Genomic DNA, 6,000 nt, shown 5'->3' on the forward strand with positions numbered 1-6,000 from the left:
AGGTGGCAGAAAGCGTGGCTCATACCACCCCTTCCAGTGGCAGCACAGACACAGATATGTTTAAACCAACAGTGAAACTGCATCCCTTAGTGCGTCCTAACTAGTAAAATGCATTGCTTGCATGCTAGTATAAGTGGCAGAACAAATCAACGAAACAAAAGAGAGCATACAAATACTTTTACAAGCTCATCCAAAACCCTGCCAATACATGTTTTCTCAGATAGTAGATACATTAGATATTGAAGGGATGTCGCCAACTGGCTAGCATCTGAGTATTTAAAGTGTAAAAATAGTCAGTGAAGTAGGCTGATGCTAATGGTTTTTCCTTTGCCTTACGACTTCACACACACTATGCACAAATGCTGGCATTACATGATTGGGTAAAGTCTGTAAACAAGAGCTTAAAATCAGTCTTACCACTTCACACTTCTTACCTCTTTCCCTTTCTGTCTAAGCATAGCTCCCAAGTGTTCCAATCCCTGACTACATTCCAGCGTTAATCCACCTCAGCTACTGCTGTCTTCCGTCTGACTCAGGAACCTTCGATATTCAAAAGGCTTCATAGCAGCAGCAGCAGGAATGGGGAAACAAAACAAAACAAAAAGATCACAAACTTAAGTTTGACTTTTTAGGGGGGGGAAGAAGCATTTTAAGACAATTATTTTGCCTACTTAGATCTCAAGAGACATTTTGCCCCCTTACTGTTGCTGCTATGAATCTGCATCACTAACAACTTCTTTGGCCCAGCTGCAGCACAAGCTAAGAACTATCAGATCCAGATCAATACACAGAAGAAGTAAAAAGGGGTGACAGAAAGAATGCCTGAAGGCTGAGGCCTGAAAGAGAGAAGAGGAGCTGGGCTAGGGAAGAAACATCAAACAGTGAAGCCAGGCTTGAGAGCATGCCCTTTCCTACATTGAAATGACTGGATGAGCTGAAGAGTATTACTTCAGTGTACAGGCTGTTTACACCGTTACTTAGTTTCTATTTCTTGTAAATTGTTTTAGATACTACTTGAGAAGTAGATTTAAAATGAAACATTTTGCCACATGATCTGGATAGTCAAGAAGCTGCAGGTGTGATGCGGTCATAGAGTCAACTACACAGGTTTAGGATCCAACAGCCAGTATCGGTTTTCATCCAAATCATCTTTAATGCCACTTTAAAAAAAAAAGTAAGGATATAAATGGTGGTAACTGAAAGTGACTCACTGCAGAAAAAATGGTATTTATTCCATTCTTATTCAAAACCATCAACCGTCATACACATTCAAAAGCACTAATGTGAAATAAGAGTGAGACACAAAATTCAAGCCTCATGTTTGCCTTTCAACATCAGCTAGCTGTAGCGACGCTCTGAACAATGTAGTTTTTTCCTTGAGGCACATGGCCCTCAGGTAGATAAATAAGAGTTACACCCTCTCTAAAAATGTCTTTATTCAAATCTAGAACATGTATTCAGTTTTTTATACCAGATCTAAGTACTTCCTGAAAGCTCAAAATGAACAGGTCGATTTGGCCATCCTGACTAGGACGCAAGGGCATTCTTCCCAAAACATGTCAGGTGAGTCAAAACAAACCTTCTACATAAACAGAAGGTATAGGATTCTTTTTTTTTTTTAAACTAAATTAACTTAATCAGTTCTTTTTCTTCCAATGCACGTACAGACATTCACATTACATTATCCTTAGACAAGCAGCTTTTATTCTCATCTCTATTGCTTATACTATTATTAGGAAACATACACTTGTATCAACATATTTATTTATATGAGGACTGCCTCCACATTAACAATTATACTGTTACAATTATGTTAATAAAAACCATACCCCCTATATATATATATATGAAAAAATCTAAGCATAGAGCAGATCTTAATTTAATATAACAAAAAATACTGTAACGTTTGTTTAGATGCAGGCCAACATAGTCAGCTGTTATCTTTTTTAAACAAGCATGTTAAATGCATCTTAAAAAAAAATAATCCCAGCAAACATAGCATTATTAATAAACTCAGCTGAACTAATAATTGGAAAAATACCCCATCTTTGCCCATGCAGATAAAGCAGATCAAATGACACCTGTGGACCACACTAATCAGCTGATCAGTTGCAGTCCTATAGCTATTCACTGCCTCTCTCCTGGCACCCATGTCCTACAGATTTTAGACTATGATCCTCATCATATCTAATACTGTTTGGTTCATTCCCAATGTATAAAATTTTGTCTCTCTCAAACCAACTTCCAGTAGTGGAGCAAAGATAACTTCCCCGTTCTGAAAAAAAAAAAAAAACCAAAACCCCACACCCACAAAAAACACCCCAACACATTTCCTATCAAGCTGCTAAATCTTATTTGCAGCCACCTCAAAATAAATACATTAACCCATGAGCACTGTCTTTGCTCCCACAAAATCATTTGTTCCAATTTCTTTCTTTACATCAACCAAATCAGCTGCCATCTTAATAAAAAGCTACAAAATACACGTTTGGACTATATGACTTTTGACTACTGATAGGATTCCGATATGTTTATGTATTCCAGGAATGCTACTTTAAATTTTAATATTTACTTTCAGTATTTACTATTATTATGGAGTGGTAAAGCTGGGTTGGGAATAATCATCTATTATTCATTCCACAGTGTGTCAGAAGCACAACTTACCTTTCACAGAAAATTTGTACGTGCATTCATCTAGAATTTAATAGTGAATTCAGTAACTGTAAAGTTCAGTTTGTTAAGTACCTAACAAATGATACTTCATATTATTAAAGCTTAATTAAAATGCTGTTGTAATATACCACTGTAAGTGACACATACCAATTCTGAAAATGCTAATGGGCATCTTCTGACAACTGGTAACTTCTAGCCTACGTATACAGAAAAAAAATTAAGTTATTCATCTCATCCTGAAGAGCACATACAGTCTTCCTAGATGTCTTGTTTGTGCAGCTGATGCTTAACACTGTAGGGCACAAACTTTCCAAAACAGTCAAGAAGTTCCTCTCCTGTGAAGGTTTTTCATTCCTAAGCACTCTGAGCAGCAGACACTGTTCACCACTTGTCTGTCTTACCTACAGGCAAACGCAGCCACCTTTCACCTTCCCCATCCCTTGCATATCCAAACAACATCTCCCACCTAAAACTTAACACAAGTGATCTTACAAGCTCTTAATGACTTTTAAGCTCTAGTAATTCCACACAATATACTTTGAAGCATAAACAGTAGTAACCTAAAGAGATGTTTTCTATAAACCTGTCTGACGGACCATCACTTCAAGTGGGGGGAAAAAAAAAAAAAGAAGATTTTAATAATGGGGCACTAAAAATATATCAGTTTGCAATGATCTCAGAGAGTTGTCCCCAAACACTGGAAGCATCTCATTTCTATTAGATACCAAAAAGTCATTTTAAGAAGGTAATTAAGAAATAATATTAATTTTAGTAAAGCACAGCTTACTATTAAAAAAAATAGTACAAAAACATTTAGCTTAGTATTACTTTTGGAGGAGAACAAGTTATTTGTTGTGTGTCAAAAAGGACACCTCTATTTTGACTGAAGTTTATTTAAGTATTTGCTGTAATAATCTTCAGGAAAGGTAACAATCATGTTACAACCCATCAGCCTCAAGTGCAATTTCATTAACAATTGGGTGTTTCTCTTCTGTTGTCTCTTGTTCATGTTTTAAGATTTCAACACATATCGCGGTAATGTTGATCTGCGGATATCAAATTACTGCCCAACATCTGCAAATGCACATCTAAGAAGGAACCAAGCCTTGGTTTGTTTTGTTATTGAAAGGAAAAAAAAATGCTTTTCTGTTTTGTAAACAGGATGATCCATCTTTCTCACCTAGAAGGATGGCAACGTGTAATTATTACAGTTACCAGAGTCCTCAAGTGAAAGTTTTTCCAAGTAGCTGAGACCCTGCAAGAGGAAACAATGCTGGTGGCCTGCAGTACATACAGGCCGCGCTACACAGGAGCCAGCTACAGTTGGTCCATGCTACCCTGACAGGTAGGAATGATGTGTCTCCATTATCTCACACCTTGTACCTCCAAATAGAAATAGAAAATAGTGGTAAAAATAAACAGAAACATAGCTAGTAAAAACAACCTTAAAAAAAAAAAGGAATTTCTCTAAAAGGAATGAAAACCTCTTTCACACCTACCAAATGGCTTAAATACATCCAATAACCAAAGGCTATCAAAACGTCAAAGTGCCCAGTTATCCGGACTCTCGCCTATGGCCCCAGACAAAGCACTCGATGCTTTAGCAATGCCTCACACCGTAAGTTTCTACCGCTGCAGCCATGCTCTCACAACGTATGAAAAAAGCCATGCAAGTTTATAAAGCAAATGGCACCACAGGCCACAACCAAGTTTTGATACAATTACTAACATCCTCCACAGAGCCTCGCGTACAAGCCTTGCAAAACCGCCCGAAACCCTCCCTCTGCTCTAAACCCTCTCGCCCTCCCGCTCACCCAGCCCGCGGGCTCCCACCGCCCACCTCTCCCTCGCCAACCCCAGCACTGCCCTCCGACCGCTACGGCAGCGGCCCGAGGCCCCCACCAGGCGGGCGACGTCGGCTCCGGGACGGCAAGTACGACGCCAGGAGCACACCGGGGCCCGTCCCACCCGGTGCAGGGCCCGGAGCGCGGCGGCGGCGGGGCCGGGGCAGCCCCGGTGGCGGGGCTGCAGACGGCGCTTTGCGGCCGCGCCGGCGGCCCTCCCCCGCCCGCGCCCCCCCCCCCCCCCCCCGCCGCAGCCCTGCCCGGCGAGGGGAGGGCGCCCCCTACTGCCTCCCTGCCGCACTCCGCGCCGCGCCGCCGACCGGGCTGCGGTGCATTTTGGGTGGGGGCTGGTATTTTTTTTTTTTTTTTTCTCCACGGCCGTACACCGGGAGCAACAATACCGATTTAACGGGGGGGGGGGGGGGACGGGGACGGGACACCACCAGCATCGCGTACGCCGTGGTACTTGTTTTGCGAATCTCCCCCTGGCCCCCCCCCCGCCTCCTCCGCCCCCCGCCAAGCGAAGGGGGTGCGTGACAAGGGGGGTGCAGCTCCCGGCAGCAGAGCGAGGCTCTAGGGTTTGATTTCGCCCGCCTTTGTCTGAGAAACGGGTGTCGGTAACTATAGCCCAGGGTAGGGAAAGGAGGGATGGGTGAGTCAACGTTGCTCCATCCTGCAGCTGGTGCTCTGCTCAGGATACCAGCGGCGGATCGCGCCTTTCCCCGCAGGCAGAGACACCTCGGCTGCCGGAGGGAGGCTGCTCCCCATTCATCGCACGGCAGCCAGCGCTGCTCTCCGACCTCGCTCCAGCGCCAACTCCGCCGGCGGGGACCTGCGCCCGGCTGCCGGCACGCTGCAGGCAGCGCCGGGATGCCGGACCCATTCACCGACTCATCATCCCGTTCACTTGGCCTTACCGCCAACGCAGCCCTCGCCATCACAGCCGCTCTCGGGACACATCCACGCGCGGTCCCCCCCCCACCGGGAGGGGGAAGGGAGGAGGCTGGGACTGCATCTGCCGCGCGGGCCCCGGGCAGGCGGGAGGGAAGCCGGCAGCGCAGCGGTCCCCGCCGCCGGCCGGAGCAGAACCGGCCTCCCCAAGGCGGCGAAGTCTCTTCAACATGTGTGCGGCCGGGGGAGGGGGGCCCGCCCGCCAACTCCGCAGCCCGCCGGCTGCAGCGGGCAGGGCGGTGGGCACGGCGCGGGGCTCCTGCCCCTCGGGGCGGGCGCGGGGCTCCCGCCCCGCCGCCGGGGTTGGGGGACGGGGCTGCCGGGGGCCGCGGCACCGCCGGGCGGAGGGAGGGAGGGAGGGAGAGAGGGGGCGGGCGGGGGCTGCCCCCGCCGGGTCGGACCGCGGACTCACGCACACACCTACCTGACTGGGGCTCTCCTCAGCAGCGAGGGCGGGCGCTCCCCGGCACCTCTGGCTGGGGGTGGGGGTGCGCGGAGCTGCCTCCCTGGCGCCGCCCGGGTCCCTGGGCGG

General features: G+C 47.0%; 1 protein-coding gene across 5 annotated transcripts in view; it reads right to left on the reverse strand.

The window, feature by feature from the left end:
- The window catches only part of ADNP (activity dependent neuroprotector homeobox), a 35,389-nt gene extending 29,389 nt beyond the window's left edge, over window positions 1-6,000 (reverse strand). For 2 of the 5 annotated variants that reach the window (XM_050907639.1, XM_050907634.1), the window contains exons 1-3: window positions 5,893-6,000; window positions 2,821-2,870; window positions 435-557 (exon numbers count right to left, since the gene is read on the reverse strand). The gene's annotated coding sequence lies outside the window, so the exon portion shown is untranslated. The remainder of the gene's footprint in view (window positions 1-434; window positions 558-2,820; window positions 2,871-5,892) is intronic. The other 3 variants (XM_050907637.1, XM_050907638.1, XM_050907635.1) reach the window with 2 other exon arrangements.

The sequence above is a fragment of the Gymnogyps californianus genome, chromosome 17 (genome assembly GCF_018139145.2).
Source record: "Gymnogyps californianus isolate 813 chromosome 17, ASM1813914v2, whole genome shotgun sequence".
In the NCBI taxonomy this organism is placed as follows: domain Eukaryota; kingdom Metazoa; phylum Chordata; class Aves; order Accipitriformes; family Cathartidae; genus Gymnogyps; species Gymnogyps californianus.